The sequence below is a fragment of the Monodelphis domestica genome, chromosome 7, assembly GCF_027887165.1.
Source record: "Monodelphis domestica isolate mMonDom1 chromosome 7, mMonDom1.pri, whole genome shotgun sequence".
NCBI classification, from domain to species: Eukaryota; Metazoa; Chordata; class Mammalia; order Didelphimorphia; family Didelphidae; genus Monodelphis; species Monodelphis domestica.
The window spans coordinates 275,579,799-275,604,862 of NC_077233.1; the positions used below are offsets into that span (position 1 = coordinate 275,579,799).

Here is a 25,064-nt window from a genome sequence, read left to right on the forward strand (position 1 = left end):
CTCATGAATTTGGATTTTTGGTCTTTTAAGGTAGTCTATATCAGTAGGAGCTGAAGAGAGGAAGAGTCCTGCATCTAGCCTGCTGCCATGTTTACCCAGAAGTCCCTGGGAATTTGCTGTTATGGAAAGCTTAGGGCCAATAAGAGTACTTTTCAAATTCCCAAAGCAATCAGTTCTCTCTCCTCCTTTCTGATGGTGGACCCAGCTCATTTTTATCTGTACATATTGTCTATCCCAGGTATACCAAGTGTTGTTAGACAAGCTCTGTAAGGGGTCTGTCTATCCAAATGCCTATGGAAATCTGATCAATAGAAATCCTTTTTCTATTTGGTATTTCCTGGGTGGATGGACAGGCCAAACTCCTTTGAGTGATTAATATTGTCATCTGGGAGGCTTTTCTGTCTTGGGGCTTGATCCAACCAATGCAATGTCATCCATGAATAGGAGGATGTAGATGACCTCACCCCTGACTTGGAATCCCTCCTTAACGTCGACTGGATTCCTTCTACCCTGGTAGTGAATGGCATGCATATATGCACATATATGGCATACATATGTCTCTCTCTTTTATGCCTTTCCTGAAGGTTATTATCAGAAGGTTTTTGAAGAGGCATTTCTTTCTTCTTAAAAAAAAATTGCCTTTTGTCTTAGATTCGATACTAAATTTCAAAGCAGTTTCAAAGAAGATCAATTAAGGGCAGGGAATAGGGGTCAAGTGACTTGCCCAAAGTCACAGAGCAAGGAAGTGTCTGAGACCAGATTTGAACCCAGGACCTCCTGCCCTAAGCATGGCATTCTATCCTCTGAGCCACCTAGCTGCCTCAGTAGTTTATTTATAATGCTATATCTTCTTAGTAATCACTAGTGATCTTGATATATGAATGGGATATAATTCATGAAAATCCTATGAAGGAGCATGACATTTTGTTGGGTCAGTTATTTTTCATAACCATTAAATGGTATTATTCTCAAATAATGCGATCTTATATTCTCCATATCTTTTACTCTGTTGCAACATGGCAGATATCATGTGCTGTTGAACATTATTTGGGAAAACTTTCTTATTTCCCATAAATATTCCTATCAGGGAATTCATGTTTGGGTGACCCTCATTGGGATTTTATATAGTCTGGAGAGCAGGAATATGCAGGTCAGCAGATAATGATTTCTTAATAACATTATTTTAGAGTCAATAGGGTCTTAGATTTTTTTTAGTGCTTTTTGTATCTTCCCCTTCCTTGAGACAGCTTGGAAGAATTAATGCCCTCACAATTATAGTTCTTCCATCATGAATCTCTTCTATTTATATATGACTGACTCAAAACTGCCTGTTAAAATATAGTTAGTTTTCATTCATTATATTGTTTTTTAGTGTTTACTACATTTAGCAGCTAACAATTCTTTTTCTTGTTTGTTTTAAGCTAGTATTTGTATTATAAAGGGCTGACGTCTCTATCTTGGCTACAAGCCTATAATCTCTCTTACTTCTTTTTCCTGAACCATTTTTTTCTTTTTATGTTCTTATATATTTATGCTTATATGTGTTTTAATACTATATTATACATTTTTATTCTTATGTTTTCTTCTCTTCAGTGCCACCTTTTCTCTTTGCATGAATGTCACCAAGTTTTTGAGTGTTTATAGATTCAATTTGCAGGGGTTTATGACAAGTCTTCATAGAATTTATCTAATGTTTCCATTTCAGTAGCAATTATTTTAGGATGGTTTTAATACAAATACTTATCAGTAAAATTGCATTATAAAATGACTGCATTTCCCATGAAATAATATTTCTTGTGGTTTCTGGATTGGCAATAGAACCCATTTTGGTCACTCTTTTCTTTGCCTCTTCAAGGAGTGCCTGTGAGCTACGTGAAGTAAAATATCCGGGGGAACCTAGATTCTAGCTTTGATCCTGGACACCCTAGTGAATGGCAAGGCATAGGAGTCACAGAGACAGGTGCCTGACCCCTGACACTGTGTCCCCAAGCAGTGAGGCTGAGCCAGACAAACATGGTCATAGAGGGAGGAGCATGTTTGATTTAAAAAGTAAGTGCCAGGAAGAAGAGCTTTTTCACTTCAGCTCTTGAACTAACTGGCTTCCTGGGCTGGCCCTTTGCTCTCTTGTCTCTTGATCTTGGGCATGCCACAGTGTGGAGGAGAAGTGATATTACCTTAACTTAGAAAGGTTAAGCCATCTCTCTAGGGGTCAGCTGGGTAGCTCAGTGGATTGAGATCCAGGCCTAGAGATGGGAGGTCCTAGGTTCAAATCTGGCCTCAGACACTTCCCAGCTGTGTGACCCTGGGCAAGTCACTTGACCCCCATTGTCTAGTCCTTACCACTCTTCTGCCTTGGAGCCAATACACAGTATTAACTCCAAGATGGAAGGTGAGGGTTTAAAAAAAAAAAAGACATCTCTCTACATCTATCAGTCTCACTTTCTTTACCTATTAAATGCTTACAAATCTGGCAATTAGTCTCCAGATCAATTTCTACTTATAACAGAGCCATCTTTCTATTTAGCTGCATGTTTGTTCTTTTGTCTAGTTTCCGTTCTAGAAAGATTATAGTCAAGATTGATATGATTCAGCTACTCAAGCAATATGGCTACTGTTGTTAGACAAGGCAAAATGGAGACAGTAATACTTTGTTGGTGAAACTGTGAACCGATCCAGCTGTTTTGGAGAGCAATTGGAATTATGGCCAGAGAATTTTAAAATTATGTATACCAACAGATCTACTTCCCAAGGAGAACAAGGATAAAGTAAAAGAACCTACATGTTCCAAGATATTTATAGCACCCCTCTTTGTGGTGGCAAAGATCTGGAAATTGAAGGGATGTCCATCAACTGGGGAATGGCTGAACAAATTGTGGTACATGGTTGTGGCGGAATTCTCTGCAACATAAAAAAAGAGAGGCCATTTATAAGAAAAAAACAACAACTTGGGAATCCCAACATGAAACGATGAAGAGTGAAACAAATAGTACCAAGAGAACATTATACATAGCTACAGAATTAACAGTTGAAGAATGACTTATGAATATTTACCCACAGAGAAAAAAGCTAATGAATAGAAACACGAAAGATATAATTTATATTACATATCTTTTTGTTGCCCTCTGTGGTATAGGGAGGGGAAGGAGAAGTTGAGATGCTTGAGAATAAATTATATTAAAAATAAATGAACAAATGGAGAGAAGGAAGCATTTGAGTACCTAACACACAGCAGGCACTTAAGAAAGATTTGTTCCCGTTCTAACTCTTCCCCTCACCCACCCATTCCATCCCACAAAGGCAGGTTGATTAAAAAAAATTTTTTTGTAACCCTTACCTTCCATCTTGGGTATAGGTTCCAAGGCAGAAGAGTGGTAAGGGCTAAGGGATGGGGTTTAAGACACTTGACCAGGGTCACACAGCTAGGAGGTGTCTGAGACCAGATTTTAACCCAGGACCTCCCATCTTTGGTCTGGCTCTTAATCCACAGAGCTACCCAGATGCTCCCATGTTGATTTGATTAATGTTACCAGAGGTAGATTTTGGAAGGAGGAGGGAGAGTATGAAAGACACAACAGGTATCTTGGGAGTAGTAACATGAGCATGAAGGTTGGGTTAAAAATGATAAGGCTTCCCAATTAGAAGGCAAGAGATCCAACACAGTTCAGTGGAATTTCTGACTAGAGAATGATTCTTGTACGAGATTAAGTTACATTGAATGGCATAGCTTCCAGGAATAAGGAAGTAATAGGGATTTCTGGTTAAGATGGCAATGTGAAAAATTCTAGAGGAGCCTGGCTTTCCCACAAATACTCCAGCAAAGTTCTAAAAATGTGACTCAAAGAAAAAAATGAAAAGAAAACCAAGAGAAATAGTAATTAGTGACTCCATCCAGTCCAGGAACAGAAGACTGCCAGAAGCCTGAAAGTTCTAAGTTTGGATAAGACAGAAATGGAGGCATCATGAACGTGCCATGAACTGAAGATAAAGGCCAGTGATTTAGAGCCATATGAGCATTAGGGAAAAAGCAAATTCTGAAAGCACATCGCAGTTATCCAGCACAGTGGCTGGACCTCGGAACCTGGAGTCAGGGAGACCTGAGTTTAAATCTGGTCTCAGATACTTCCTATCTATGTGACCCTAGGCAAGTCATTTAACCCTGTATGCCTCAGTTTCCTCATCTAAAAAAGTAAGCTGGAGAAGGAATGACCAACCACTTCAGTATCTTTACCAAGAAAATCCCAACTGGTATTGAAATGACTAAACAAAGTTTATGATAAAATGATAACAAAGCTCACTGCACAAGGAGGCAGGGTTAAGTAGCATATGCTAGCCTGGTGACTTTCAAAGGGATGAAGTCAGAGAGAATCATAGATGTCTATCTTTGAGCTATATAGAAGCAGATAAATGCCCTGACCGGTAGCAACCAGGTAGCTCATGCCACAGCCATAGCAGAAGACTATAACTATAGCAGTCAGCTGGCCTAAGGATATTGTATACTGTGGTACCCTTAAAGGATCCTGAAAGTAATGTTCTTATCAAAGTTAGTGCAATAGATAGAGCAAGAGCAGCAACCAGGCATTCCCAACAACTGGGGAATTAGATGGTAGTTTGAACAGTGTAATCTAACAACATCTAGGCAAAGTTGAAGAGTTTCAGTTATAATGAATCATGAAGGTATGAAAGATGTATTCAAAAGCTGACTCTACTGAACAAGGTGCTCATGGACTAGACTTAGGAATAATTCTAATATTCCACAACATTTAAATCCTACCTGTGCTCTAGCCGGGGACTTGAGGCAAGGGAAAGAAAAGGCAAAGTCAAAAGTCCTGTGGGTTCAGCTGAAGAGACAGAAGTAGAAACCAGGGATTTTGATAGAAAGAAGGACCTAGTCTTGGCTAGATCTAGACTCACAGTAAATGAGACATGCATCCTACAGAGGGAGTTGGACCACATCTATCTACTTTATCCAAGAAGAAGACTGTGACCCTGGAACAAAGCTCCGACTGATAGTTGAGTTTGGAGATACAAGGAAACAAAAGACATCACCAAAATGTAATGAGGAAATTCTCTAGGTTAAGAGAAATCATGAAATAAATAAACCCAGAAGAAGGTTTAATAAATAAAATAAACCCATCCACAATGGATGAAAGTCAAACATCAGAAAAAGAAGAGCTTGTCTATAAGAATGACTAAGATTAGCTTGAAGTGCAGCAAGAGATAGAAAAAGAAATTATTTGTGAATTTAGAGATCTTGAGGAAAAAATAATTGGAATGAGAAAAGTTTAAAATGAAGATGTAAAAATTTATCCAAATAGTAGACCTCCTGAAAAATGGAATGGTAGATATTAGAATTGAATGACTATGTGACAAAACGATAAATTGGGACAAAGTCAAAATATTGAAAGATAAAGAGAAAAATAGAATGTTTTACTTCTTTTTAAAAATTGACTTGGAAACAAAAAGGTAGAGAAAAGATCATTTAAGAATCATCAGACTCCTGTGTCACTTAATCCCAATTGCCTAGCTCTTACCACTCTTTTATCTTGGAACTGATTCTCAATATTGATTCTATAAAAACAACAACAAAAGAATCACCAGATTCTGTGGAAACCATGATTAAACAAGAAACCTAGGTACCATTCTAAGCATGGGTCCAAGATTTCATTGGTTTTTCTCATTGGTAAACAACGATGCCTTGTGCTGGCATGAAGCTTGAGGAAGAGTTAAGTAAGAGCTGGAAAGAAGAATGGTACGGCCTCATCAAGCTCTTGGTTCTGCAATGGTTTCAAGCATTTTTTTGGCTTCTGGCTTCAAGAGAAAGACAATGGCAATTCCACTTTAGGTTTCTGAAGGGAGAATAAGATCATAGAAAGAAGATGACATGAGAAGAGCTAGCAGTCTTGATTGTAACTTTATCTCTACCTTATTGGCACTTGAAGCTTCAGGAAATTTCCTCTCAGGTGAGATAAAAGACTCTGCCTTGGTGAATCTGAGTTACATCCTTCCCAATAGGAAAGTTAATTTGCTGTGCATTATTTGGTATCTTCTTTTTTTTCTTCAAATTTTTACAAAAGCAAACAAGCATTTCTATATACAAAGAAAAAGATAGTACACAAATGAAATCATGAATGTCCTATATGTTTAGCTTACTTTTCTTCATCTCTTCATAAATCATAAATAAATCCCATCAACAAGTGGCCCAGCTCCTCCCCACCCTCCCCACATCCCAAAAATATTGTCAAGGAGATGAATATGTATATATAAATTAATTTTCACATGTTTTATCTTTCTGGAGGTAACATTCATAGTTTATTCTTCCAGCATTGTATCTATATCTATATCTATATCTATATCTATATATCTATATCTATATCTATATCTATATCCATATCTATCTATATATATAATGTTCTCCTGGTCCTAATTTCATTGTTCATTATCTTGTGTAGTTCTTTCCAAGTTTTAAAAAAAAGCATCCTATTTATTGTTTCTTATAGTACAGTGGTATTCTATTACAAGCATATATCATAATTTGTTCAGCAATTTCACAATTGATGGGAATACCCTCAATTTCCAATTCTTTGCCACCACAAAGACAGTTGCTATGAATATTTTGGAACATATGAGTTCTTTCCCTCTTTCCCTGATTTATTTGGGAAACAGACCCAGCAAAACCTGGGTCTAAGGGTACACACAGTTTTATAACTCTATGGATATAATACTAAATTGCCTTCTAAAATGTTTGGATCAGTTCATAACTCCACCAAAAGCACCCTTGTTTTTCCATATTTCCTCCAATATTTATCACTTTTCTCTTTTGTTATTTTAGTAAGTCTGATGGGTATGAGATGTCTGTGTTGTTTTGATTTGTATTATCCTAATCATTAGGGATTTAGAGAATATTTTCATATATCTATGAAATATATGTCTGAAAATTGTCTTTTCATATCACTTTCCCATTTATCAGTTAACGTACAGCTCTTATTCTTATAAATTTGATGAAGGTGTTGTGAAAGGGAATTCTTTATTCCATTTGTCAATTTTGAGTTAACACATGGTTAAAAAATAACTTAAATTCCCCTAATTAGTACCTCACTTGTGACTTTCCTTTGTCCTTTGACCACTTTTGGATTGAACCAACAAAAGCTTGAACTAGACGGAGGAGTTCACAAATCACTTAATACAATGGGTTACAACTCCAGAAACACGTAAATCCTTTGATAAGACTTTACAGCTTCAGAGGATGAGAGGTATCGATTCCAAACTTGTGAATCCTATGATCAGAGTTGATACCTTCAGAGATCTTTGATAAGGGTTCACTCCTCTGGAAGGTGAGAACTGGTTCCCACAAACACTACCCCTTGGGAAGTGCTAGCACCATAAAAGCCATGAATCCTTTGGCTTGAGTCAGTCTTGTGGAGATAATCTCCTGACTGGAGAGAATCTTGGAGGGAGCTTTGAAGGAGACTGCAGCTTGGATTGTGGACTTGGAGCTTAGCTTCAACTTGTATTTGGACTCCTAGACTACTTAGTGGGGTAAGTAAAAGACTGACTCCTTTCCTAGTTTCTGGAGAGACTAGCTTCCATTTTGGAGAAGGCCATGAGAGATTTACTCACTACAGGCTTCCTGGTTGAGAGCTAATTAATCTCTGTTTGGATTAAGGTAGGATAGACAACTTGTCTATCCCCTTCGCATTTCTCTTCTTTATTGTTTCCCCTGCTATTTCATAAATATTTGTAAATAAATTTCTTCTCAAGATATAATAAATACTGGCAACCACATAATTTCATATAATTTCAGTCAAACCATTATTTTTTAACCCTTACAGTCTCTATATAATATGATACCTCTATCTTAGAGGCTGCCTATAATTTTTTTCCCCTAAAGTTTAGGCTTTCCTTCTAATCTTTGTAGCATCTGTTTTGTTTATACAAAAATGATTTAATTTAAAATATTCAAAATTATGTATATTTCACAATGCTTTCCATCTCTTGTTCACTCATAAAATCCTCTCCTATCCACAAATCTGGTATATACTGTTTCCTGTTCTTTTAATTTGCTTATTATGTTTCCTTTTATGTCTAGATCATGTATTCATTTTTATCTTATCTTAGTGAATGGTATAACATGTTGGTTTATAACTAGTTCCTGCTAAACTACTTTACATTTATCCCAGCAATATTTACCAAGCAGTAATCTCTTATCCCCCAAACCTATATCTATGGTTTTGTCAAATATATGATTATTATAATCTTTTACTCTATTTGTTGTATGTCTTTTCTGTTCCACTAATCTACCTTTGTAGTTCTTGGCCAGTATCAAATAGTTTTAATAATTACTGATTATAATACAATTTAAAATCTTTCACTGCTATACATTTTTCCTTTATATATTTTTATTAATTCATTTACTATTCTTGATCTTTTATTCTGCCAAATGAATTTTGTTATTATTGTTTTCTAGATCAATAAAATAATCTTTTTGTAATTTAATTAAAATGACATTGAGTAAGTAGTTTAATTTAGGTAGAATTGTCCTTTTAATTATATTGCTCTGCCTATTTGTGAACATTTAATGTTTCTCCAATTATTTGGATCTGATTTTCTTTGTGTAAAAATATTGTATAATTATGTTATTGTGGTTCCTGGGTTTGTTTTGATGGGTATAATCCCAAGTATTTTATCCTATTTGTGGTTATTTTAAATGGAGTATCTCTTTCTATCTTTTCTTACAGGACTTTCTCAGTAATATATAAAAATGATGATAACTAATGTGGATTTATTTTATGTCCTGCTACTCTGCTAAAACTATTGATGGTTTAAACTAACTTTTAAGTTGAAATCCTAGAATTTTCCACATATACCATCATGTCATAAGCAAACAGATCATTTTATTACCTCTTTGCCTACTCAGATTCCTTCAATTTCCTTATCTTCTCATTGCTATTGTGAGCATTTCTAATACTATGTTAAATAATGATGATATTGGTCATCTTTGTTTCATTACTGATCTCTTGGAAAGACTTTTAGCTTCTACCTATCACAGATGACACTTTCTGATGATTTTAGGTAGATACTTCATATCATTTTGAGAAAAAAAAAAACATTTATACCTATGCTTCCTGTGGATTTTAATAGGAATGGGAGTTATATTTTGTTAAAGGTTTTTTCTGAATCTATTGATATAATTATATGTTTTTATTATTTTTTAAATTTATATTATCATTTATGCTGATTATTTTTCTTATATTAAACCATCTCTGCATTCCTGATATAAATTTGGTTGTGGTCCTCTTGTTGTAGTCTCCTAACTAGTATTTTTTTAAAGAATTTTTGCATCCATGTTCACTAATGAGATTGGTATATCTTTTTCTTTCTCTGTTTTTGCTCTTCCTGGTTTAGGATTCAGCACTATATTTATTTCATTAAAGGAGTATAATAAAATTCCTTCTTTACCTATTATTTCAAAAAAATTATTTAATATTGGAATTAGTTGGTCCTTAAGTGTTTGGTAGAATTCACTTGTAAATCCTTCTGGTCTTAATGCTTTTTTCTTAGGAAGTTAATTCATGACTTGGTTCAATTTCTTTTTCTAAAATGGGTTTATGTAGGTATTCTATTTCTTGCACTGATAGTCTAGGCAATTTATTTTTTTATAAATATTCTTCCATTTCTCTTTCATTGTTAAATTTGTTTTCATGTAATTTAGCAAAATAACTCCTAAAATTGCTTTAATTTCATCTTCATTGATATATTCAGCCTTTTCATCTTTAATGCTAGTAGTTTTGTTTCCTTCTCTCTTTTATTAAATGAACCAATGGTTAATTAGTTTTGTTGATTATTTTTTTCCACAAAACTAACTCCTAGATTTATTTATTAATTCAATAATTGTCTTTCATTAAATGTTATTGATCTCACCTTTAATTTTTGGGATTTCTAATTTGATGTTTAGTTGGGGATATTTAATTTGTTCTTTTTTCTAGTTTTTAAAATTGCATTCCTAATTCACTGACTATTTCTTTCTCTATTTTATTAATATAACCATATAGACATATAAATTTTCCTCTGATTACTGCTTTTGATGTATTCCATAGGCTTTGGTATGTTGCTTCATTATTATCATTCTTTTTAATAAAATTATTTATTATTTGAATAATTTGTTCTTTTGCTCATTCATTCTTTAAGATTATTATTTACTCTCCAATTAGTTTTACTTTTATTTGCATGGTCCTTTATTATGTACAATTTATATTGTGTTAATATCTGAGAAGGTTGCATTTAATATTTATGCTTTTTACATTTAATGATAATATTTTCATGCTCTAATATATGGTCAGTTTTTGTGAAGGTGCCATGTACTGCTGAGAAGAAAGCTTTTCTCTTCCCATTCAGTTCTATCCAAATATCTGTCATCTTTAACTTATTTAAGTTTCCATTCATCTTCTTCATTTCTTTCTTTTCATTTGTTAGATTTATCTAGTTCTGAGAAACAGAGATAATTAATTAAATAGCATTGAGATGCTATAACATATGGTGCATGCAGATTTTAAATTTATAATGCTTTATTATCTATGGTAACTTTTAACTAATATAGTTTCCACATTTATCTTGTTTTATTTTATACATTTTAGCTTTAACTTTGTCACAGATCATGTTTGCTACTTCTGCTTTTATTTTTAATCAGCTGAGGCATATTATAATTCTTCTACAGTCCTTTATTTTTACTCTATGTGTGTACCTCATTTTAAAGTGTGTTTCTTGTAAACAACAAATTTTTAGGTTTTAGTTTTTTTATCCATTTAGCTCTCTGAATTCATCCCATTCATGTTGTAAATGCTAGTTGTGTATTTCCTTCCATTCTGTTTTTCCTCACTTTATCCTTTTTTTTATTTCTTTTTTTTCTATATCTCTCCTCAGATGTTGAAATTCTTCTGTCTACTCCAATTTGCACCCTTTCTTAGAATCTTACTTTATCATCTCCTTTTGCCCTTCTTTTTCCAAATTGATCTAAATTGACCCTTTCTACTGTGAAGATTAAATTTAACTCTCTCCTAATTGTGATGATTAAATTGTAACCCCTGCCCATTTTTAGATTTAATCACCAAAAGTGTAAACACCCTACTTACAGTTGTGGGGAGGTCTGTCCATTTTTAGATCTAATCACAAAAAGTGTAAACAGCCCACTTAATCATTTAGTGGGAAGGTCTGTACCCAGGTTCGCAATAGGGGGTGATGAATCAGAATCAACTGACTGCCTCTTGGGCAGTCCTAAGCAAGGCTTTAGACTATAATTTATCCATGTTAAAAGTGGAGGAAGGTGCAGGAAGTGATGCAAAAGAAAGTGTCTTTAAAAGGAATTACAACTTCCTGTGAGAATCAGTTCTTCATTCTTTGGAGTTGAGACTGGAGAAGAATCTGTTGACTGGATCTGAGACCCTGTTCCTGGTGAGATTGTTCTTAAGTCTCTTCCTTTGACCTGACACATGGTGAGTGAAAAGGTTGACTCCTTTCCTGGATTTTCTGAAGAGACTAGCCTTAGGAGAGATCTACCTCTTGAGAGAGACTTCCCCAGGTCTTCTGCTTTGCCAAGACCTCTCTGGTTAAGGACTAACTGTCCCTGCCCCGGTTGAGCCAGGGGCCAGGAATAAATTACTTAGACCTTAGACTAGATATCCTACCCTATTCTCTCTCTGGTTTTCTTGCTTCACTCTTTTTATATTTTGTAAATAAATTGTAAATAAATCTCTTTGGAATAAATTAAATTCCTGGTGATCCTATTTTAAATATAATCCAATCCAACCTTTTTAATATAATTAACCCCTTTTTCTCCTTTACACTATGGTCCTTCCCTTGTCATTTTCCCTCTTCCCTTTTAGTTCTTATTCTATCTCTGCTGCTATATCATTCTATTTCATTATATTGGTTCAATTCTAAACATCCCTCCTTTATCTTATCCTAAGAGTCACTCTTTTATCCCTTCACATTATTAACCTATATTTTGATATGTACTCCCTTTTTAGTATCTCTATCTTTTCTTATCCCTTTACCCTCCTTTCTCTTAATCTTCTCTTCCTTCTCTTAGTCCCTAAGTTCCTTAAGGGGCTTTCCTTTACTTGGTCTCTCCCTTATATTATTCCATTCCCACCTGTAAAAAATATATCATTATTTAAATTGCAAAGTATAAATTCCTTTTGAGAAGAATTTTAGGTAAAGAAGATGCTACCTCTCTGAATCCAGAACAGAACTGTTGGAGAAGCCACCATGAAGAAGCCTCCAGACCACAAACTGCACAAAATGAACTTTGGGTGTGGTTAATTAACATTTATTTGCATGCATACTTTCATGCCAAAGGGGACTGCCCCCTAACTGACTTTCTGTCAATGCGTCCAGTAATTATTGGTTTTGTTCTTTTTTTTCTCTTATCCTCAAATTATTGTAATCTTTAAATTGATTATGTTTTCATGATCCTTTGGGGAAGGACTTCTTCCCAGAGGATCAAATGGAGGAATGTAAAAAAATAGACTCGAATATAGGACTACAATCCCCACAAGCCTTTGTTCTACTTCCCCAAGATGCTTTGTAATCTCACGGGAATTCTGAGGTGGGCTGAGATTGAGGAAGGATTTAAGCTGGTGGCAAAGGTTTTTGGGGCTCTTTTCGTTCTTTTGGACTTCTGTTTTGGAGCAGATGCGTCTCTTCCATGATGTGAGGTTATCTGGCCTAGGCCTCTGGCCTAGGCACGTGTTTTTTCTTATTCTGTATTTTCTTTAATCTTGAACCTTTAATAAACCTCTAAAAATATAATACTCCTTGCAGAGAGAAACTAATTTCTACCTGCCTCAGTCGCCCCATATTCCTAAATTTTAACTGTTATACACCTCTATCCTCTCCCATTTCCCGCCTATTTCTCTGTATGTTAAGAATTTTACCCTTTTATAGTGTATGTTATTTTCTCTTTATCCCAGATCTGCTAAGAGTAGTGTTCTAATACAACCAGCCATCCACCCACTCTTCCCCTTTTCCATGGCAATTTCTCTACTCTTCTTCCTCCCTATGAGATCACCATTCCACCCTACCTCCTCCTAATATACTCTAATACTATATTAGCTCATTCCATTGCATTAATCTTGACTTCAAGTGTTCCATTCATGCATACCCCTTCAAAATATCCAGGCAATGATGCCATTCCCTAGTGCCTTAGATAACATTATCCCATACAAGAACCAAATATTTTGACTTTTGGGACTGCTTATGGTTAGTCTTTCATCATTACCTTTGTATGTTTCTTATAAATAAAATTTTCTATTGCGTTATGGATTTTCCCCCAAGAATTGTTGAAACACCTTTAGTTAATTAGCCATTTTTTTTTACATTTTATAATTATGTTCAATTTTTCTGGATATGTAAAAAAAAATGTTGCAGCCAGGCCAACAGACTTAATTATTAGCTTTTTTTCTTTTGCTGGAATTCCAGGGTTCTTATGGTTCTGGGGTATGTTACCTTGGATTTCAGGATGTTACCATTAATTGGCACATGCTCTTTCCTCACTCCCCTCTTCTACTGTTGCAGCTTAGGATAGATCATGCTTCCAGTTCATGTTTCTTAGGTCTTCAAAATCCATGGCTTGTCATTAGCAAGGTTTGCTCTTACATTCTGGCTCCCGTAAACTCTGGTTTCCACTCCCTCAATCCCTAGCTACAGGCCAATAGGGGTCTTGTGAGAGGAAGGCCACCACTGACACAGCTACTTCCAAGGTCTTATACCTGCTGGTTCCAGAAGTATTCTCATATATGTAATTTCTGGGACTCAGCAAACATGGTGAAGTTGCTGGTCTTACCCCTAAGGGGCAATGTTGTTGAGTTTTACTCTGTTTGTTCTATTCTTACAGCCAGGGCCTTTGGCAGTTGGATCAATGCCAAGGAGGTCAGAACCTTCCTCTTTAGTTATCCCATACTATTCAGCTTCACTCCTAACTCCAGTCTCCTTTTCCTGCTTTTAGCACGGATTCTGTGGAATTATTTTTGTTTGTTTATGGGGAGTATTCGGAAGGTAAGGATACTTTAATCCCTACTCTGCCATATTCCCACTGTGAATCTCCTATATTTTCCTATGAATACTTAATCCAATTGCTCTTTTTCCATCAACTTGGATAAATGAGTTTCTTTGCTACTTTCTATGTGTGTTCATTGTAGAAGTGGTATTTGGTGGGAAGAGAGCAAAGTCTTGATTATAAAGCTTGGGTCTTACTTTACCTATTAATGAATAGTGGTCAGAATTTTAGTTTGAAAATGAAAACTATATTTTATAGATGAATAATATTCATAAGAACACATAAATATGATTCTAGCTCAGTGATCTCATTCTCTAAGGAAAATCAACTGCCAGCTTCTGTCATCCAAATTCCTGCTTTCTGTTTGGGAAAGAAATATCTCCCTTGGAGAAAGGTTGTGAAAGGGGAGAAGAGTCTAGAGATGCCTATTCTGTTTCCTTAAAACACCCCTATGCTATATGTGGAAAACAGCCTCACTGCACCATATTTCAAGAAATCACAAAACAAAAAACTACACAGATATATTAGAACAAGGTGGCAAAGTGAAAAGAAAAAAAAGAATCTAGTAATCATTCTCAGAAAGAAAATAAATTGAAAATATTCAGGAATACCAGTCAAAATCCAGAACTTTCAAGTTAAAGAAGAAATTTCCAAGTAGCCAGAAAAAAAAATTAAGTTTCGGATAACCAAAGTCAGGATGATATAAGACTATACTAATATTATTATAAAGGAAAGAAAATCTTGGAATAGAATACTGAAAAGGGGAAATGAAAAAGACACAGAACCAAAAATAACATGTTGAAATTCTAGTATAATCATACAGGGAGAGAAGATGAATATTCCACAGAAAAGAGGTCTTTGAAACTTTCTGGATTAAAGGAAGAGACCTGGGTATAACCTTTGAAACTCAAATATAGGAGGCAAAGGAAACACAGAAGTATAAATACATCTGAGCAATTAGAAGAGGATAAATAACCATGACACACTTACCTTTTATTTTCTTTTTTAAAATTCAATTTTATTGACTAATTAAGAAAAATTTCCCATGGTTACATGATTCATATTCTTTCCCTCCCCTCTTCCCACTCCCCTTCCATAGCCAACATGCAATTCCACTGGGTTTTACATGTGACATTGATCAAGATCTATTTCCATATTATTAGTATTTGCACTGAGGTGATCACTTGGAGTCTATATTCTCAATCATATCCCCATCAAACCATGTGGTCAAACAGTTGTTTTTCTTCTGTGTATCTGCTCCTACAGTTCTTTCTCTGGATGTGGATAGCGTTCCTCAGAATTTTCCTGGATCATTGCATTGCCGCTAGTAGAGAAGTCCATTACATTTAATTGTACCACAGTGTATCAGTCTCTGTATGATGTTCTCCTGGTTCTGCTTCTTTCACTCTGCATCACTTCCTGGAGGTTGTTCCAGTTCACATGGAATTCCTCTAGTTCATTATTCCTTACAGTATAATAGTATTCCATCTCCCACAGATACTACAACTTGTTCAGTCATTCCCCAATCGAAGGGCTTCCTCTCATGGAAACCATGTTTTCTAAGAGGTGAAATTCCTTTTAGGCAGTCCTGAAATATGTAAATCTGGATTTTCACAAAAGAAAAATTTGAGGACTACTTACAAATTTATTTTTCACTTTTTAAAAGACGTTAAACTATTTTTAATATCTCTCCAGAATCCACTTATCTTCTAAGATCACAGAGGGGATAGAGTTAGACAAACCCAGGTCCTATGGATAATTTCATCTTATATAATATATTTATAAGAGGAAAGAAAAGACAATACTGTAGGGACAAAATAGGAAGAAACATTGTTGAGATTTTTGGTTTCTAATGTAATTCTCTTGTTCTGTCCTTATTTGTGTATGTAAATCATGTTTGGCAAACTCAAAACAATAAATATTTATTATCAAAGACAATTATTAGAGTAGTTTAGTAAGCTATAAGCTCAGTCAGTATTAGTCTAAATGTACTAAATATAGATATTTGTGTATATTTGTATATATATATAATTTGTGTATATACACACATATACAAATACATATACACTGATTTAAGAGTCTTCCAAAAGGTATTTACAAAACCCTAAGTGTCCTAAGCAGAAAGGTAAAATTTCAAAGTGGATACAGGAAGTTTGGAAGACTTGTATTCAAATTCTATCTCTACTTTCTTCCAGGCAACTCATTAAGAATATAATTTGCAAACCTATTTACATTAAGAGAGAGGATTTCTACACTGGAAGTTGTTATGCTAAAGAAATCACAGCTCAAAAACCAACGATTTTCCTTTATTCCAAAAAGTGCTCAAACAATAACACCTGAAGTTTATATTGTCCAAATGATTAAAAAGCATAAGGGTCCAAGGAGTTACTGAAGCCTAACATTTTATCTAGAGATCTGAATTTCTTTAACTGAGCAGACTGAAAACTGAAAAAGTGACTTGGAACATGAAAAGAGAAGTGTAATTTGGGGGGGATCACTCCCCATCATTACAGAATAATCGAAAAAATCTGACTCAGTTATCTAAAGATATTGGGTAAAGGAGACCCTACAAAAATTTAGATCTTTCTGGGAGTAAAGATATTATAATTACCTCTCCAAATTACCAGGAACACCTCTGGTCATCTAATCTCCTTCACATATTCCTCTCCCTTGGTCCCCTCCCCACACCCTATAGATAATGGAATTTAAAGAAGTTACATATTTAAGCATTTGCAAATTAACAGTTCTCTTAGGCTTAGACATAAATTTTCAGGAAAATCAAACATAATTGTAGAAAGGAAGAGACATGAAATAGATTTTCCAGCCAAGCCCAATGCCAGTATGACATGGACATGTATAGTACATTTTTTTCCTTAGCTAGATTGATAGGAATAGTACTTTTTTCCCTCGTTTAAGGGCTGGTTAATGTGCTGTTCCCTAGGCAACTTTCAATCATCTCTTCACCAAAGTCCATTTCCCCAGAGAACAGAGATATTCTCTGTGGCTCCTAGTACTGGGCTCGGACCCTGGCTGTGAACATTTTCCTTGGTTTCCAAAGAGAGTCTCTTCCTCAGGGAAAGTATGGAAGCAAAAAAAAAAAATGAATTCCTAGGTCTCAGGTATAAAAAAGGAAAATTTCAGTGTAAGGGGCTATTGGAATTTATAATACTTCTTAAGTCTGTAGCATTTTCTTTAGAAAGTAATCCCTCAACTGCCCAGAAGGATTTTAGAGAATTGCTGGTTTCAGACTAACACTGAAAAATGTGAATTAATTTTAATTCCATAATTGGTCTCTGTGGTTGCTGTCAAGCTTGAAGGAAGGGATTACCAAAGGGAAAATGTGTCATTCTGTAAACCAAACATCTTAGTCAATACCATTCTGATATTAAATCTCTGTTTGCTTAGTGTGTTAAACATAAGATGCTTTTAGTTTTTGAAACTAGTTTGTGTTTAGAGGTCCCAATTTAACTCTCCTTTAAATCAGTTTCAAATGTACTTGGCTCAGTACCCACCTTAGCAATTAATTTAATACTGATGGAATAGTTGTCAAGCTTCCCACTCAAGTTTTACCTTCATCTATGGCTTAAAGTGGTGTGTCACTGTTCTCATTATACATTCTATGCCATCTATATAAGAAAGGCACTTGGAGAAAAAAAATTCAACCGGATCTATGTCTCCCTATTAAGGTGTGTAATGGGAGTGTCAGGGATACCCCAGAGTTAAAAAGCTTTCCCCTAGGGATGGTGTCTGTAGGACCCCTTGAAGTACAACATTTTTTCCTCTTAATGTCTGACTCCCCTTTAAATTTGCTGGGGAGAGACCTTCTATGCAAATTCAGAGCCACAATAACTTGCTCCCCAGATGGTTCCTTATCATTGGAAGTATCTGAGGAATCTTTAAATTTACTCTCTATACTTCTCTCAGTGAGCCAGGAGGGGAAAGAGCATCCCATTTTTGCAATACCTACAGATATACCAGAGTCTCTTTGGGTCACATCCTCTAATGTAGGCTTCCTTAAGTCAGCTATTCCTATGCAGATAAAAACCAAATCTAGCCCACCTTCTTCCATTCCTCAGTATCCTCTCTCAAAGGACACAATAGAGGGCATAACCCTGGTAATAAACTCATTAATAGATCAGGGCATCTTAATTTCCTGTAAATCTGAATACAACATGCCCATCCTGCCCGTTGAAAAAAACAAAAATAGGGTCCATTGACAAGCACCTCTATAGGATTTGAGGGCTCTGAATAATGATGTTATAGAGACACTCTGTAGTTTCCAAAATAAAAATGATCATTTCTTCTATTCCTAGCTCAGCTACATACTTTACAGTAGTGGACTTGTTCTCAGTCTTCTTTTCCATACCCATTCATGAGGATTATAGGCATATGTTTGATTTCACCCTGGAAGGCCTCTGAGTATACATGGAGTCATTTGCCCCAGGTTTATGTGAAAAGTCCGAGTTTATTCACACAAATTTTGAGCCAAGACAATGATAATATAAAATTTAAAAACATCAAATTAGTCAGATACATACATGATGTACTCTTGGCTTCAACAGATGCAGAAGCATGTCAGGAAGATAGTAAACACCTTCTTTTGGAACTGCACAAAAAAGGACATAAGATCTCAAAGAATAAAGTTCAATGGTGTCTCCCCAAAGTAGAATATTTGGGGTTCATCCTGACTGAGGGTGTCCACTCTATTTCTTCCAAACAAATTGAAAATATCCAAAAGTTAAGTGCTCCTACCACTAGGAAACCATTAAAAGCAATTTTAGGAGCAATGGGGTTTTATAGACAATGAATTCCTTGCTATGGGGAAATTACTAAACCCCTTATAGCACTAACAAGGGATTCGGTCATTGAACCCCTCAAATTAGAGCCAGAACACCAGTCAGCTCTGTCAGATCTAAAACAGGCTATCCTGTCTACCCCATCTCTAGGCATCCCAGATTACAACAAGCCATTTACTTTGTATGCTTCAGGTGTTTTAACTCAGACTTTGGGACCTTCTCAGCATCCAATTACTTATTATTGGGCCCAACTGGACCCAGTAACTTCAAGAGCACCACATATGTCTTAGAGGAGTAGCTACTACAGCCTTACTAGTGACAAAAACTGTTGATCTAGTATTGGGATGCTCATTAACAATTATTTGCCCACATGAGGTAGAAGCATTGTTGCTAAGTCATAGAACATAGGCATTTTCTGATCAGAAAATTACAAGGTATGAAATAACCTTGTTAAATAATGAAAACATCACCTTGAAATGCTGTACAACTCTTAACCCTGCCATCTTGCTTCCATATTTGCCAACTTCAGGAGAACCATTACACAGTTGTGAAACACTAGTGTCTATAGCAGAAAAGCCTTGAGATAATCTCTTGGACACTCCCTTAGACAATCCAGATCTGTTCTTATTTATTGATGGTTCCTCTTTTATGAAAGATGGCATAAGCTACACTGGAGCTGCTGTAGTCACAGAATTTGCCACTGAGTGGTCAGCTTCACTGCCTTCTAATATTAGTACTAAAGGTGCAGAACTCATAACTCTTGTTAATTAATAAACACACTTGTATAATTGCCATGGATAAAAAGGCAACAATTTATATGGATTCTAGATATACTTTTGACACTTGTCACTCAGTTGGGATGCTATGACTCCAGAGAGGATTTTTAACCTCAGCTGAAAAATCCATAACTAATGCAGAAATTATTAATGAAGTTCTTTCTGCTCTCCAGTTGTCTGAAACCCTAGCTATAGTCCATTGCTCTGCCCACACAGGTGGTACTGACCCTGTGTCTAGGGGAAATTACCAAGTAGATACCACTACAAAGCTAGCAACTATAGAAGGGCCTGAATTAATTTTAACATTAACAGCCACTGATGACTTAAATTTATCACTTTCCTATAATGAAAAGGAAGTGGAAAAATGGGAGCAAAAATTTAAAGCAAAACAGATTAATGGAGTATGGGTGTCATCTGAAGGAAATCCCCTGCTCCCTAAAAGTTTCTATCACCCAATTTGCCAATCTGTTCATAAAAATGGTCACTTTGGTACCCAGGGCATCGTGGACTCTGTTAAAAGAATATGGATAGCCCCTGGTATAACTCCTATAGCCTCTAAAGTGTGTATAGTTTGTTCTACCTGCCAAGCATACAACCAAGCTTGAGGGGGCATCCTCTGGCTTACACACCTTTTGAGCACCTGCAGATAGATTTCATAACAATGCCAAAGGCCAGACATTATGTATTTCGTCTAGTCATAGTAGATCAACTGACCAGATGGCCAGAAGCATTTTCTACAGCCCAAGACACAGCAACTTTTGTTGCTAAAGTGCTTTTAAAAGAGACTATTCTTTGCTTTGGCTTGCCAGCAAGTATTGATTCAGATACAGGAAATCGTTTTACAGATTCTGTTCTAAATCAGATATATTCTTGCTTGGGGATAACTCCCAAATGTCATGTATCATATCATCCCTCAGAGCTCAGGCCAAGTTGAAAGAATGAATAGAGAACTTAAAACTATGATTGGCAAATTATGCAATGAGACCCATTTAAAATGGCCTGAAATTCTCCCTCTGGCCCTATTTTATTTTAGAAGCAGGCCCAGAGGACACCTACACATCTCACCATTTGAGAAGCTTTCTGGATGCCCACCTATACAGGCTAAGCCTTTCTCCCCTGCATATACATCACTATTAGGGGAAGATACTACTATTGCTTCCTATATACAGGAATTATAGCACAAACTGCATGAACTTCATGAATCTGGAACTGCAGTACAAGTCAGGCCACTAGACTTTTCCCTTCATGACCTGAACCCAGGAGGCAAGGTGTATATAAAGAATTTCCAGCATACTGTAGCAACTTGGCCTTACTGGAAAAGGCCATTCCAAATATTGTTAACTACTCCAACCATCTATAAAGATTGGACAGAAGGACTCTTGGACACATGTAAAGAGGGCCTTTTCTTTTGAGTCTGATTGGCTGTATCCTATAACATGCATTGGAGATAATAATCCATAGACAAGATGATACTGTTTTTTGGGAACAAATTGAATTTTTGAATTCTAATTTTATTATTGCTTTTCTTCTATTTTGATTAGAATATTAAATTTTTCCCTTTTATCATTTTTTGTACTTAAGGTACATATAATCAATATTTTTTATTCTACAGTAATATAAGTTTAAAATATGTATATATACATATATATATACATCTATATATTGTGACAAGGAAATCACTTTAAAAGACTGATATATATTAATTTAAGGTCGTCAAAGAATTCAACTATGTAATTCCTAAATGAAAACTCAAGTCAGCAGTCAACCTTTTATGGAGTTTAATTACAAACAGGAGGAAGAAAGGTATTAGAGATAGAGAGAGCAAGGGAGAGTGAAAGGGGAGAGAAGGGAACAGGGCTTAAATACCCCTTCTGTTTAGGCTGGGCCAAAAGGCCCAAGCCCTTAGATAGCTGAGGCAAAGAAAAGAGATCAGTCCCTATCACTCACGTGACCAAAATGGAGAAACAGTCTCAGGGGCCTCCACCTCCAGCTTCCTTCAGAGCAAGCTTCTCAGAGCACAACCTCTCCAACCAACCACCTCAGTCCTCAGACCCCTCTCTCTTTAAGGAAACCATCCAAGTTCCCTCCCCTCAGTTCTCACATCTACCAATCACTGTCCATGTCTTCCCTGTGCCAATGGTGGTTCTAGCTTAACCCAGGACCGCCCAGAGGTCTGTGGCTTTGCACATGTCTGTTGAAGGTCATATTCTCAAATAATTAAATTAATAAAAATATTTTAAAAATTAATTAAAATTAATTAAAAATTAATTTAATTAATTTAAAAATTAATTAAATTAATTAAAAAAATTAATTAAAAATAATAAAAAAATCTATGCTGCAGCCCTTCCTAAATCCTGTTAGGACTGAGTAGGGTGGAGATTGTATCAATTCTAAACTCAATCATGACTCAAAGAACTTCCTGTTCTATGCTTAAGCATAGGTCAAAGCCCTTTCCATTGTTCAGCAAAAGGTTTCTGTCCTAAAGTAATCTTAAGAAGGGAGGAGGAGGAACCTCCCTTGCCAATGGGGTTCACATTCCAATGGTGAAATTTCCAACATTCACAAGTCTAAGAAATTTTAAGGTTTACAATATATACATGCTATACTATTAATGCATACTCAAAAGCTTTAAACTGTCAGAACCTGCCATTTATTGATAAAATGTTATGGGACTGTGATTAATGTTTGTGTCTGATTCTAGGAAATGGGATCAAAAAGGAGCTCAGACTTCATCTATACAGTGCCATAGGAGCACAGACTTAATCTGAATAGTGCCAAAAAGAGCACACAGATCAAAAAAGAAAGAAACCAATTCAGGTAGGATTGATGAAATTCTAAGCCATTACAAAAGGACTTGAACCTAGTGTAAGACTCAAGGTTGCAACACTTGACATATGTTAAGATGTAGGACTTCCTTGTATCCACATTCTTTGTGAAATACTCGTAGACAAGTACCAAAGTTTAGCTATCATCCTGGCTCCCCTATCCCTGAGAATGATGGTAAAATCAAACTAAGGAATGACACTTCCCTATCACACAAAAATCTAGTACTTTTTCTCTCTTATAATATGGCAACTTCCTGTAGTCTTGGTTGCAAATGGGTAAGTGAAATATTACTACATTCTGTCCTACACAGTTGTGGGATAGAAATTACTTTAATTGGACCCAAATACAGGGTCCTGTTAGAAATTTATTGGACCCTAATACAAGGGACTTTCATGAATTTATTCTTGTTTAATCAAAATGTTATATACATATATTTTGATATTTTGATTCTGATTTTGAATTTTTTTTTCTTCCTCCCAGAAGTTTAACTTTCTTCCATTTTTAATTTATGTTTTTGGGTTTTTTCTCTCCTTTTGATAATTGACCCATACAACCCCATAACTCAACCATGCATCCTGAGCTGAACTGGGTGTTTCTTAACACACACTTCAGAGGGAGATTGTATTTTAATAAAAATCAAAGATGAAAAAAAAAATGTCTTAGAAAGATCTTCAAGGAAAGAAGCTTTCTAACTCCTAAATCCAGAGAATGAACAGTTTGCAGAAAGATGCCTGAAAAACCTACACTACATCAAGAAGATCCAGAATGAACTTTGGGTGTGGTTTGTTGAACTGAAGGTTGATTGAACATTTAATTTGAATGTATACTCTTATGCCAAAAGGGGATTTCCCCCTAATTGGTTTTTGTCAATGCGCCCAGCAAAACATTGGTTTTGCTTTCTCTCTTCTATTCCCCTCTTATTTCTAATTATTGTAGTTTCCTCTTAGAAGGGAAAATTTTGTATGCACCTGCAGTTAGAAGAATTTAAAGGTGCAAGATAATTATGTTTAGTGATCAATTGGGGAGACTAGTCCCTCAATCATCATCATGGGGGATTGTGAATTTTAGTTTTATTCTACCTTGCTTAGTCTTTAGAATTCTAGCAACCAGGAATATATAAACCCCCACTTAAGTGATTAACTATGAGGAGGATGGCCTTTGACCAACATGTGCTAGCAAGTGACAAATCAGAAACGAATGACAGACCCCCTGGACTATCTTAAGCCAAGCTTAAGCTACCATTGGTAGTGATGTAAAGAACTGTCTATATATTTTGCATCACTTCCTCTCTCTGGCCTCTCTCTCTCAGAGATATTGGGGCTCTCTCAGGGACATTGGGCTCTCACAGTTTGGCATTGGTAGCTCTTGGTGGCGTTCTTGGTGTGCTTGCAGGTTTTGGTTCTGTAGCGTGGTTTAGGTGAGGCATCTTCCCTGAGTGACCTTAGTAAGTGGCTGCTGATTCCTCCTTTCCTTTACCTCCTAAAGCACTATCCTCCAAGGAGACCCCTCATCTTGTAGGAGGCCTCATGGCTGGAATCTGAGCTAGATTAAATCTTGGAGGAAGCCTCATGGCTGAGGTCTCTGAACTTCCCTTACCTTTAGCTAGGCTGGAGAAATCTTATACCCTTTCCTCTCTCTCTTCTTCTTAATTTCTTCCCTCTATTGTAATTAAACCACCATAAAAATCCCAAACTGACTTGAGTATTTTATTGGGATTGAATTTAAATCCCTGGCAACCACTAAAATAATATATTCAGTCAACAACCCTAATTTTACCCTTAACAGGTGTATCAGTTTTCAGGTTGATGAACAGAATGTATTACCTTGGCCCAATATCCTGATATAATATTATTTTCCCAAATCTTGTGTGTATTAATTTCTGGAATGTTCGAGAGGTTTCCAGGAGAAATAACGCAAAACAGTTTGACCTAACCAATTGGATGAAGAGTGTCTATTACTCAGAAGAGTTCCACAATCATCTTACTAAACTTAAAGGGTGTGAACTTTTGTCTTGGATTTTTGAAAGTACTTCTCCCTGTGGAGTGGGCTTCTTAGTCTGAACTTTATGCACTTTTATTTAACATATTTTGGTAATTATATTTCAATATTTGTATTTTCTGTATTTAAACATATTATTCTGAGGGGTCCATAGGCTTTCAGTATCTTACCAAAGGGGTCCATGACAGAAAAAAGTTTAACAATCCTTGTATAGAGCTATCTGTCCATTGACAATTTGTTAAACGGAACAAAGACAACTGTTGGATAACAAAGACTGCTTAAATCCACTCCAAACACCTTTTAAAAAACATCCATGCTTTGGCAGGCAAATGAGGAAGATATTTATAGGATGCCACCTCTAAAACTATAACACAAGCAGCGATAAACACCTGAAACACCACTGTCACGGTCTGTTCCCATTTTCCTATTTTGACAGCAAATATAGCATCTTTTCTCATTTGTCATACTCTTCCTTCCCTTCTCTCATCATCCATTCTACAGCTTGTGATTACCCAAATACATGGCTTTGACTTGGATTTCTCAACAAGCTTTGCTTAGTCCATCCTTGGAAGAAGTACTCAGTATATATTTTTGATTTTTTCCCCTTAGATTACATAT

General features: G+C 35.8%; 1 pseudogene; it reads left to right on the forward strand.

Moving 5' to 3' along the window:
* Positions 1-5,690: 5,690 nt before the first annotated feature.
* The window catches only part of LOC100619844 (glutaredoxin-3-like), a 47,438-nt pseudogene continuing 28,064 nt past the window's right edge, over positions 5,691-25,064 (forward strand).